Below are 12860 nucleotides of genomic sequence, written 5' to 3'. Positions count from 1 at the left end.
TTGTTTAAGTTGGGTAGTGATAACCTATTAAGGAGATGCGTAACTGGTAATGAAGCCCAGAGCATCCTTTGGCATTGTCACAACTCGCCTTATGGCGGACATTATAATGGGGTTAGAACGGCCACTAAAATTCTTCAATCGGGATTTTATTGGCCAACTATTTTCAAAGACGCACATACCCATGCGCAAAGTTGTGACAGTTGCCAAAGAAGCGGTGGGATAGGTAAGAGAGATGAGATGCCTCTCCAAAATATCCAAGAAGTGGAAGTATTTGATTGTTGGGGCATAGATTTTGTAGGACCTTTCCCACCCTCTTATGGGAATGAGTACATGCTTGTCGCTGTCGATTATGTCTCTAAGTGGGTTGAGGCGATTGCCTCACCTCGGGCGGATGCCAAAACGGTGATAAAATTTTTGAAGAAAAACATATTCTCCCGTTTCGGAACCCCCCGAGTGTTGATAAGTGACGGAGGGTCACACTTTTGTAATGCACCTTTGGAAACTATTTTAAAACATTACGGTGTATCGCATAGGGTGACAACTCCGTATCACCCTCAGGCTAACGGGCAAGCTGAGGTCTCTAATCGAGAGATTAAGAGAATCCTCGAAAAAACCGTGTCTAATTCAAAAAAGGAGTGGTCCCAAAAATTGGACGAAGCATTATGGGCCTACCGTACGGCCTTTAAAGCTCCAATTGGCCTAACTCCCTTTCAATTGGTATTTGGTAAAACTTGCCATTTGCCGGTTGAATTGGAGCACAAGGCCTTGTGGGCCCTAAAGTTTTTAAATTTTGAACATGAGTTGGCCGGTAACAAAAGGAAAGTGCAACTACTTGAGTTGGAGGAGATGCGCAATGCCGCATACCACTCAAGTTGGTTGTACAAGGAAAAGGCAAAAAAGTATCACGACAAGAAGCTCCGTAACAAAGAATTTGTGCCCGGACAATTGGTCCTATTGTTCAACTCTCGGTTGAAATTGTTTCCCGGGAAGTTAAAATCAAAATGGTCCGGGCCATTTCGGGTGAAAGAGGTGAAGGAGTACGGGGCCATTGTCATTGAAGACATGGACAAGAAAGATAGTTGGACCGTGAATGGCCAACGATTGAAAGTGTATCTCGGCGGTCATGTGGATCGCGAGAGTTGTGCTCTGCCGCTCGATGCTCCTCTGTGAGCATCGCACCATTGAGCTTAGCCGACGTTAAACAAGCGCTAGTTGGGAGGCACCCCAACATTGTAAGTATTTACTGTTTTTATGTTGTGTTATGTTGGGTTACATTGTGCTAATACCATTCAGGATGAACTTGCAAGTGCTGCATTTGAAAAAGAATTTGCTGTCATGCTCGCTAGCAGCTCGCTAGGCGAGGCAGTAGCGAGCAAGCTCGCTAGCTGCTCGCTAGGCGAGGCAGCAGCGAGCGCTGCAGGACAGTGTTCTATAAAAACCTCAGCAGGGCCATTTTGCCCCAAACTTACAAAACTTTTCTGAACGGCTCTGCTGAGAAATTTGTGCTAAGCTTCTCAAACTCTCTCATTTGCATCTCTATCACCAACACTTGCTCTTTGCGGTCGATTGCAAACTCTTCTCACTTCACATTTCCGAATCCGTGTAACTAAGGTTTGCCCTACTACATTTTTCTTTTTGTTTGAACTCTTAATTTCCAATTTGAATGGCAAATAGGATGAGTGTGGTATGGGAAACATTGAGGTTGCATGTGGTATTTTAGAGTTTGCAATTTTTGGAAATTTTAGGTTTTGAATTGGGGAATTTTTAGGTTTAGCATGCAATTAGGCAAACCCCAATAGCATAGAACGATTAATTGCTTGAGAAATCATTAAGTTCTGATGTGGGAACCATTAGAGTATGGGTTTTGGGGGAGAATCTCTGAACATGCTGAAAAACCCCAAAACCCGTAAGGTTCGCTAGCACTCGCTAGGCGAACCTGGGGCGAGCGTTCGCTGCCACTTCGCTAGGCGAAGCAGCAGCGAGCAAGGCAGTCTTTTAAATTATGCTTTGATGGCTAATCTGTTTGTTGGTGTGTGTTGTTTCTTTGTATATTTTGCAGAATGGAGTCAAGGTCTGGAGCGGGTAAGAAAAGAAAGGGAGCGACTACTTCTCGGACAGTGCCTATCCAGTTTGACCAAGACAAGTTTGTCGGCCCGAAGCAGGCCGCCAGATACATCGCTCTGGAGAAGCGGAAGATACTTCCAGAGAAGCGATTTCTGATCAACCCACAGGGCACTTACAGAAATTTCGCCGGGTTGATTGACGCGAAGAGATGGGATAGGTTGATTAGTCCCTTAGAGCATTACGACATAGCGACAGTGCGTGAATTTTATGCTAACGCACTGCCCGACGACGACGAGCCCTTTACTTGGGTATCTAAAGTGGCCGGGCGTCTAATTCCATTTGACCGGGATGCTATCAACCGAATCCTTGGGGAACCGCTCCAGCTGGGAGCTGACCAGAGAGACCAATATCACACCGACCTAAGGCTTCACCGAGATGTTCCTGCCATTACTGCCGCCCTGCTTTTACCTGGGAAATCTGTTGAGCCGAACCCATCTGGGGTTCCAGTGAGGTATCACCGGGAGGACATGACTCCCATGGCTCAACTGTTACTGCTCTTGGTATTGACCAACATCCAGCCTAAATCACACACCTCTACTGTGCCGATCCCAGTGGCACATTTGGTCCATTCCATCCTCACCAATGTCGAGATCGATGTGGCGAGGATCATCGCAAATGAGCTGAAGTCCGTGGTCGAGAGCGGGCTTAAGTCGGGGGCTCGTGTTAATTGTCCCCTAGCTTTCCCGTGTTTGATCATGAGTTTATGCGTTCAGGCAAGGGTGAGACTTCCGTCTCGTGGGCAGGTAAGAATCCCGTCACCTATCGATGATCGGTATGTGGCTAAATATTGTAGACCGAAGACTACCGGTGGCAGTGCAGCCTCAGGAAGTACCCGGACTTCTGATGGTCCTGGTACTTCTACTCCTGGACTTGATCCGTACCTGCGGGCTGTGTGTGACTACAGTTTTGAGTGGATGGCGGCATCCCAGAGAGCTATGATTGATATGCACAACAGTATGCAGAGGTTGGAACTGCAAGGTAATGACCCCTCTGGTGCTCGAGCATTGTTGGCGCGTGAGCAGTTTCTGCTTAACGCCAACTGGCCTGTGGACAGGCCTGTCTATGGTGAGGGGGTGGGTGCTGATGCTGATGATGCTGATGATGATGATGTTGATGATGAGGCTACCGGTTCTGAGGCCGGTAGCGAGGAGGAGTCCTGAGCCCTTAGTGGGTTAAGTTTTTGTATTTTTTTCAGTTTTTATGTCATTTCTATTTGTATTTTCGGATTTTGTATCTTGATTTTGGGTTGTACTATTGGGGTGTTTTGTCCCCCATGAACAAATTTATATTTTCAGTTAATGTTATTTAGTTATGTTTTTAATTTTGTGTGTTTAATAAATTTTTGGTTGATTGAGTGGCAAACCCTTCTAGATTGGTTGCTCCTCAAGAAGTACCCAATGAAGGTGCATCCGAGCTTGGATGGCAATGATAAGAATAAACAAGTGAATGAGGCTAAGGTACATGGTTACCTTCGGCTAGAATTTTAGAATGCATTAGGAACTTTACTCTTTTTGGTAAATTGAATATTGTCTTTTTGCAACATAATTGAATGAATGTTTCATCTAGAACTTAAAACCACAAATTGTGAGGAAACCTCCATTGTACACTTAAATGCTGGATTCTAATAAGTTTTGTTGATTCATGAGATTCATGCTTTGTCTTTTATTATTGTGAAATTATGGAAGCAATTAGAAATGATCAAGGCACTTGTTTTCTTTTGAGCACAACTACATCCAAAAACAACTTACCTGTGAGCAGAGAGAGTATTTGTTAACCCCTTTGAGCTTAAACAGTTGAATCTCGGCTTGAAATAAAGCGAGATCTCAAAAATCTTTTTTTTACAACCCGGAAAATCTTGATTATTGTTCTTTTGCCGTAAAAAGTTAAGAGCATTCACTTAGGGTGAGTAAGAAATAAGTTGGGGAGAACGAAAAAGAATTGGTAAGTACCACAACTCTTGAAAAAGAAAAGAAAAACCGAGCAAGCATAAAAAAATGTATGTATAGAAAATATAGAAAAGAAACATCTGTTTTGTATATTTGATGTGAAAGAAAAGAACAAAAATAGAAAGAATGAAAATGAATGCTTGCTTGGAAGAAAAATAGTGAAAAATAAAAATTGAGTTGTGGAATATGTGTTGTGAAGGTTACAAATAAGAAACAAATGAAACAAAGTTGAGTAGTGTGAATAATATTGTGAATGTCTCTTTTGCATCGGCACTTTCGTTTCAATGGCCTTAGAAATGTCCCTTGTTTGTTAACCTAGCCAAGCTGCACCTTAAAAGCCCTTAGTGATCTTTATGCTTCCACAGTACCATTTATAATTGTTAGACATTGTATGAATCTATTTGTTTTCTTCATTGTTTGTTAGAGAGTGAGATTAATCCCGCGGTTGCAAACGCGTAAAATCTTCATTCCTTATTCGAAGAGGAGAGATAGGATGATTCATTCAGAATAGTATTGTTGTAGATAGATAAATATTTTGCATTGCTATTTAAGTTTTAGTTCTTATGTATTATTTTATTCGAACCGTTGGAAACTTGTATTTGCTGATTGCGCTTGTGTTTGAGCCGTTTATCCAAATTCGGAGAAACCAGTTTCTTAAAGCAAATCCTCTTGTCCTTCAAGAGGCATACTTTGCTTGAGGACAAGCAAGAATCTAGTTGGGGAGAGTTGTTAGATGCCCAAAAGTGCTTATTTGAGCTATCATATGTGGACATCTTTCACTCTTTTTCCTTGCTAAAATTGTCAAAACCACATTTGTTTTACATGGAATGCATTACATTGATAAACAAGCTTGGTGCCTTTGATTTGTGTGTTATTGTGCAGGAAAAAGGCATGAACTGATTGAAAATGAAGACACAAGAAAATTGGCAAAGGAACCAAAGAATACAAGCATTTCATCAGCCTACTCGCCAGGCGAGGTTGTGGCGAAGCACTGCTTCGCTAGGCGAGCTCCAGGCGAAAAGCCCCAGTAAATTGTCAAATTAATTCGCCAGGCGAGCTAAAGGCGAAGGTGGTAGCGAGTTCATTCTGTTTTGGTGAAAAGCGCAGCCAACACTCACTCGCTAGGCGAAGCTCTAGCGAGTCCCCAGCGAGCATTCCAGTAGCAAAACCTCTCAACCTCGCTGGGGCGAAGGTTGAAGCGTGTCCTTCGCTAGGCGAAGGTATGTTCGCTAGGCGAACATGACAGTTCAAGCAGACCCTGTTTCTCTGGGCGCAGGTGCCTTATGTGCCCATTTTAGACCCTCGCTAGGCGAGCCATTCTGCTTGCCTAGCGAGCATGACAGCCCAGCAATGGTCTATAAGTAGCAGGTGCCACTTTTGAGCACCATACCTCATTTTTACCAACTTTTTCCACTTTTGTACTTTCTTCTAGATATTTTTGCAGCATTGTTCTTGGGATTTTTTATGCCCTAGTTTTCATTTCTCTTCATCTTAGAACCATCTTCCACAAAAAGAAGGTGGATTCCCATCCAACTTCGATTATCCGACTTGGATGTTGATCAACCTTCTTTCCTTACTTGCCGACCAAGCTACCATGAAAATGAGTAGCTAAGTCATCCATTTGTCAAGGTTAGATGTAGGTGATTACTAGCTTTGTGTGTAAATGTAAGGATCCTCATATGTAAACTCTTTAATGGTAAATATATGATGAAAACTTTGTTTCTATTTAAAACTCTTTGTGTTGGTTTATGATCGAGAGATGTTTACCGACTCTTGACCTAGGTTTTCATCCAAACTTTTTTGTTAGCTAGAGATAGTAATGAATGATTTTGTTCACCATAAGGTTGAACCAAAAAGTTGTCATTTTGATAGATTGTGTTCGAGAGAAACAATGGATCAAAATGGCAAAACTCACAATGTGTGTTCGAGAGAAACATATTGAGAGGACTTTGTGAAATGATTTATCATCTAGAGGAGTTTATAAGATTGTTGACCGAGCAAATACATGCAAAGTGATCATTGAAACCTAACTTTGGCAATATTTCTCATTTATTCAAACCAAAACTTTTACCGCAATTTATTACTTTCTATGCAAGATAACTTGATTAAAACCAAAACCCTATTGTTACATTGAGCTAAGATTAATACAACCATCGAACGGCGGTGATATCTTACAATCCCTGTGGATACGATAACAAAAACCCGACACGAAATATACTTTCAACAGACGTCCACTTAGTTTTTTGCTAAAAAGGTAACATGGTAAGCAATATGCGGCATCTTCAGATGGTGAATATTCTAACCATGATGGAAATATGCTAAACCAAGTATGTTGAAACCTTCTCGGATGATCCTCGTTACCGGACAAAGGATAGTTTTCTAAATGAATTTGATATGGACCCCATTTTAGATAAGATCTTCGTATTGCATCCACTAGATTTAGAGGATATTGCCAAATCGGAGGACGCTTTCCAGGATCGCGTTCCAAAGAATTTTCAAAACCATGATGCTCTTCAATTGTTGGATTCTCAAGAACTGTTTCAGATTCGGATGTCGGGATTATAATTTCTCCATCTCTCTCTTCTCTTTCAATTTCACATGCTTTTCTTTTGAAAAAAGAATCAATTTTCCTATTATTCATCTTTACTCTTCCTATAATATCATATCATATCCAAACATCAATTTAGAGAACATAAAAATTAAAAGAGAAAAAAATTAATAAACTTAATTAATCAACTTTAATCCGTTTTCAAATACCGGCAACTTCACTATTAGAAATTAGCAGCAACAATGATTAAATAAATCTTATTACAGTGTATAACTATATTTGTAAATTACAGTGTTATGAATTGGCTTAATAAACCTCATATAGATTATTTTAACACATCAAGAAAGAAGAACCCTAAAAATCTCAAAAACACAAATCAAGCAATCACTTTAATTTGTTACTTTTTATAAAAGAAGAATGAATAAAGTTTTTTACCTGTTAGATACCGATCACTTTAATCTGTTCCGATTCCGGTGTCGGTAGCAAACCCATATGAGAAAGAAAGGAAAGGTATGAGCTTTTTACCTTATCTGTATTTTAACCTAACTTTGAATGAAAAATAAAAAATAAAAAATAATTTTAATTTAAAATAAGGATGTTTTAGTAATTTAATATATATGAATTAAAAAAAATAAAAAGTTGAGGGGTGGCCGTGGCCTTCCCACGTCCCCCTCAGTTCCGCCACTGCATGAACCTTAGTTTGGACAACCTAGGACTTAGTTTTTTTTTCTTTGCTCTTTGTCCATTATGTTATCTCATTTGAGTGATTTTGATTTGTTATTTCTATAACAATCCATCGGTTCGGATTCGGTTAACATCGTTCTAATGATTTTTTTTAAATGGTTTTCATTGTCTTCTTTAGCCTCCTTTTCGAAAAATTATATGGACTCTTCATTCTTTTTCTTTTATGTTCAAATATTTTCATACCTTTAAAATATTCATAGCAAATTTTGTCATGTGTTAAACTATGTTTCCATTGGGGATCTACGGCAGACATGAGAAATGACACATTTAAAAAAACATATAGAGTATCAAATCAATAAATAATATCCATTTTAAAAAAAAACATGTCGCATTGCAGGGCTGATGTATCAAATGCAGTCTCAACTTCTTCATGGCTTAAAATTCCTTACCCTTTATGATGGGGTTTCCCTATTTTCCATTTTAGGACTTGCATAGTCATGGTTATAGTCTCGATGGATTCTGGAAGTACATTATCATTGTGGATTTTCTTAAATAGAAATGTGAGTAAACCGCGATTTCGATCTTTGAATATGTTGGTGGTGACACTATAGTCCCTTGAATTTAGTTGTAACTGCAAAAACATTTCAAGAAACCTGAGGAAGAAGCCTCTGAATTAGTGTTACTAATAGGTGAATAATCCGATCAAGATTCACTCTACTCAAATAACCCTCACACTCACGCATACATGCATTCCAAATCCTATTTCTAGCACTAGAAGTAAGAGAAAATGAACATTCTCCTGAGTAACTATAGTTTCGAAATGAAGACATAATAAAAAGAATAAAAAATAAAAAATAAAGTGATGCCTGAAGCTTGAAGAAATGAGCGACGAATGAAAGGGAGATTCGTTTGTAAACACTTAGGAAGAAGATCACTTGGAAAGTGGAGACGTCCAAATGAAAAAACTAAGTCTTTTAAACAACAAGTTTGTAACGGTAAAAAATTTCTATCAAAAAGAGTAATGATGACAAGTGGGAGTTCCCATAAAAATCATCATGATGAAGAGAGAGAAAGTTTTGTTCAAACACTTCAACCTAGTAGGACCTCGTGATCGGGGGGCTTATGTACATCATGGAATTCCCCATAGCCAAGTCAGAAACCTGTTAAGAGCACTAAAACAAGTATGAGGGGAGTGACTTCATACATATAAGTCGGATCCGATGTCAATGTTAGGATACATATGAAAAGTCATAAGAGACCGTTACATACTGCCCCATGATGGCGTGAGAGTTACATATATTGATGGGGAAGACATTACCTGACAATTATAGGGGTGACAAACGTTATTTAAGGCTACCTTTATGAGGGATATGAGGGGGTAAACATTAATTGATCATGGATGAGTTAATCCATATAAATAGGATATTCCCTTGATAAAGAAGGTAAGCAATAACCATCTAAGAAAATACATAAACAGACACTTAAACAAATCATTTTAGACGCCCCCTGACTGATAACGAGGAAGTCAATATTTTAGTGTTTTTTAGCAAGAAGACACATATTTCAAATAAACCAGATATTTTTGTTTTTGACTTTTAGAGGAAAATATCTTAAGTATAAGTAACTACATTTATAACTAATCAAAATATTCTCAAATTATTCACAAATTATGATATTTCTAATTTACATTGAAAACAAACTAAATATTTTTTCAAAGACAAATATATCAAATCTAAGATTATTACATTTATAATAAAATTTCACAAAAAAATTCTCCATCGCTTCTTCAAGAAATAAAAAAAAAAACATCTTTTAACAACAATTTAGTCACAAAGTTAATAAAAAATATTTTTTTGGATAAAAAAGATAAAATTAAATCAATTAAAAATAACACTTATCTTGAATACTCATATGCAGATCATAAGAGAACGACGTCATTAGCAACTCATAAACCTACCTTTCTATTGGATATTCATTGAAGGCACAATCCACAACTTTATCATCAAGTTGATTGAACTTGATTTGATCAATAACCAAAGTTTTGGCGACCTTCGAATAAGATCAGTTTTTAGATTTTTTTACTACAAACCATCATAAGTATTTGGATTTTTATTCTTATAAATGAACAATTGCCTACCATATAAGGTGTTTTGGCACCACTCTTACCCCACAAGCTCAATGAGAACTCACCACTCAAATGTATATTTATCCCTTGTCTTATGCAAAACTCATTAAATCTCTATGAAGCAACCTTCAAGCATTCACCGTGCCTTGAAATCAAATCCCATAGTTTATTCTTGTCATGAGTGTCTTCAGTAGCCGATGATGAATGAACAACAACATTGAATCCTTTTAAAATATATAAACCACATATTTTAGAACCTTTAGCTATGATCATTTCACCGTTGAAAATATTCAACACCTCATGTTAAACTATAGTGAAATATCCTAGATCATCAAACATGTTTATGGATAAAAATATTCACCTGAGTTTTGGAACATACCTTACATTGTAAAGAAGAAACTCACGATCATCGAACATTTTAAGTCTGACTGTGCCAATACCAAAAACCTTACAAGCCCTATTTTTACCAAAGAGAACTAATCCACCTTGCTCCATGTACAAAATCTCAAAGTATTTTTTTATTAGATAAATGTGATAATAGAAACCCGAGTCCATGACCCAACCATGTTTAGTCTTCAAACTTGACACGACTAATGCACCAACACTCTCATAACTATCCTAATCTGAAGCAACTACAATTTGAATAGAATAGTCGTTATCATTCCTCTAGGGAGAATCCCTCGTGAAATGACATGTTTTCTCACAAATAAATCATTTTACCTTTGACTTGTCTAAACTCTTTGATATGGACATCCATATAGGATTAATTCATCCTCTTGTGACACTCAAGCCTTCACAATTATCGTCAATTTTCAAATTTTTTATCTTTGAAAATTCTTTAGATCTCAAAGCCATATGGACTTCATCCAAAGTAATATTACATTCTTTACCATAAATAAGGGGATCCTAAAAGTTTTCAAAGGATATGAGTAATAAGCTCAACAAGAGTAGAATCATGTTCTCATCTAAAATCTTCATTTCAATATTCTTAAGATCATGAATAACATTTTGAAATTTCGCCAACTTCTCCATATGGATTTGTTCTCAACCATTCATAATGAGTAGAGATGTTGTTATAGGAAGAACATGTGAGCCAATGACTTGATCATATATAATATTTCAATTTTACCCACATCAAAACCACAATTTTCTCCCTAGCAACTTCCTTAGAATTTTATACCTGAGGCACAAGATAATGACAATTTTGGCCTTATCAACCATCTCGGTCTTCTCAACTTATGTTAGGCATGCAGGCATCGATAACTCACCCTTCAATGCTTCAATAAACTTCTCTTGTGTTAAGATTGCTTGCATCTTCAGTTTCCACAATCCAAAATTATTGTCTCCAGAAAACTTCTCGATCTCCCATTTATCCATGGTGCTCACTTGTAAACAATACCCATTTATCCCATCATGGGCACCACTTGTTATGAAAAACAAGTAGAATAACTTAAAGCAATTATGATGAATTATTCAGCGTTCAAACACACCAAGAAATTTGATGTGTGGGAACAAAGAACAATGACAACCAAAATAAATGGTCTAAAGAAGCACAATAACCTGCTAAAAATGAAAGCAAAACCACCATAAGTCATAAGGAGATAAAAGACAATAACACATTAACTTGTTTACCTAGTTTGATCAAACCATCTATATTGGGGGAGAGATAAGCTCTTTGATTCACTATAATTCCAAAAATTGTCACAATAGATTATAAATGAGTTACAAGAAGAAAAAAAGCCTTTTGAATTCTCATAAACCAAAGGATATTTTTACTCAAGTGTTTCTCAATATCTCAAACTCTAAATATATGAATCACACAAGTCTAAGATGTTTCTAAGTGTTTCCTCGTGCCCTTAGATACCTCCAACGTTTTTTATAAATTCCAAGAACTCCAAGGAATTTCAATACTCACCTTTTTAAGTTTATCGAGGATTATAATCCTTCTCTCTGTCTTTCGTTGATAAAGTTCGGAATATTGTGAAAAAAAGAATGATAGAGACATATATTTATAACTATTGAATTCCAACGAATCATAAGCCTAAAACATAACCCATTAATCTTTAGAATAGAAATATTATAAATATTTATAATATCATTTATATTAATTTCAAATATTCTAAATATTTTATAATATCTTTTATATTAAAAAATAATATGTTAAATATCTTATAATATCTTTATATTAATTTAAAATATTATAAATATATTATAATATATTATATATTAATTTAGAATATCTAGAGTATCTCTAAATCAATATAAAATGTTATATCATTAATAAACGGGTCCACAAACCCAATCGATCAAAAACCATACACGCAAACCTCCTAGATTGAACTCACAATCTCGCCTGTCGGCTTTCTGATTTGTGACAACCTCGAAACATATTTTATTTATTTTCTTCATTCAAAGCTTTTAAGACATACTTCTATACTTATAAAAGCTTTTTATTCATTAAATGTATTTTGTATGCAAAAAATAGCTACTTGACTAGAAGTCAATGTAAGATAAGTCAAATAAATAAAGTTTATGATTTAAATCAAGAAACTCGAGTAGGCATTATTTAAATCATGCAACTCTTTAACTCGAATTATGAATTTTTTATTTTCCTAGAAATTTGCTTCGGAAAACATGACTTGACTAACGAAAAAGCCATGACTGAAATCATGAACAAGTTTGAGAAAGTGGAATTCGGCACAGGATATATGGCTCGAATCAAACTCTCATTTGACTCGAATCATGAGGTGTTATGAATCAAATCTTTATATGGTTTGATTTGAATCATGAACGAGATTTTCAATTTTGAATTTCTCTTTAAAAATGTGGCGAGTTATGATTTGGTTTGATTTGAATTACTTGACTCGAGTCATGACTCGAATCAAACAAGAATTTTTTATTTATTTTTCTCATCTTAATTCAAATCATTCTCTCAGTATATTCAAATCATCATTTTTTTTTCTTTGACTCGAATCAAAAATCGAAATATTAGAATCGTAAAACTCAATTTACTTCATATGTATAAAAAAACTTAACGTTAAGTGTTTTCAGTATTGTATTTCAAACACCTACATATAAAAATTCACAACGCAACGGCCGCAATGCGTATCGTAACAAGCGCAATTATCGTAATCACGACACCCTAGCCACAACCGCATCCGCAATTTAAAACCATGATTTCCACCCATAGAATCATGGTAAAGAAAATTATGATTGTGATGATGGCAATGGTATGTTTCTAGTAACTCTTTCACTCATAGTTATTGCGAGTCGATATTGATGCATGTGTTTATGGAAAGCATGTCACTAAAATAAATTGAATATCCGAGTCAAAATTAATTAAAAAAAAAATGAATCTAATATCTTAAAAAATACTTATATAAATAAATTTTACATTAAATATATTAAATCCTTCATCTCATAAGGAAATGAC

At 36.4% G+C, this 12860-nt stretch overlaps 1 pseudogene; it reads left to right on the top strand.

The window, feature by feature from the left end:
* The first annotated feature begins 348 nt into the window (after window positions 1-348).
* LOC127127371 (uncharacterized) overlaps window positions 349-12860 on the top strand; it is a 158366-nt pseudogene continuing 145854 nt past the window's right edge.

Source organism: Lathyrus oleraceus, chromosome 3 (genome assembly GCF_024323335.1).
Source record: "Lathyrus oleraceus cultivar Zhongwan6 chromosome 3, CAAS_Psat_ZW6_1.0, whole genome shotgun sequence".
Lineage (NCBI taxonomy): Eukaryota > Viridiplantae > Streptophyta > Magnoliopsida > Fabales > Fabaceae > Lathyrus > Lathyrus oleraceus.
The sequence above is the reverse complement of the archived record's forward strand: the minus strand, read 5'-3'. Positions and strand labels throughout refer to the sequence as shown.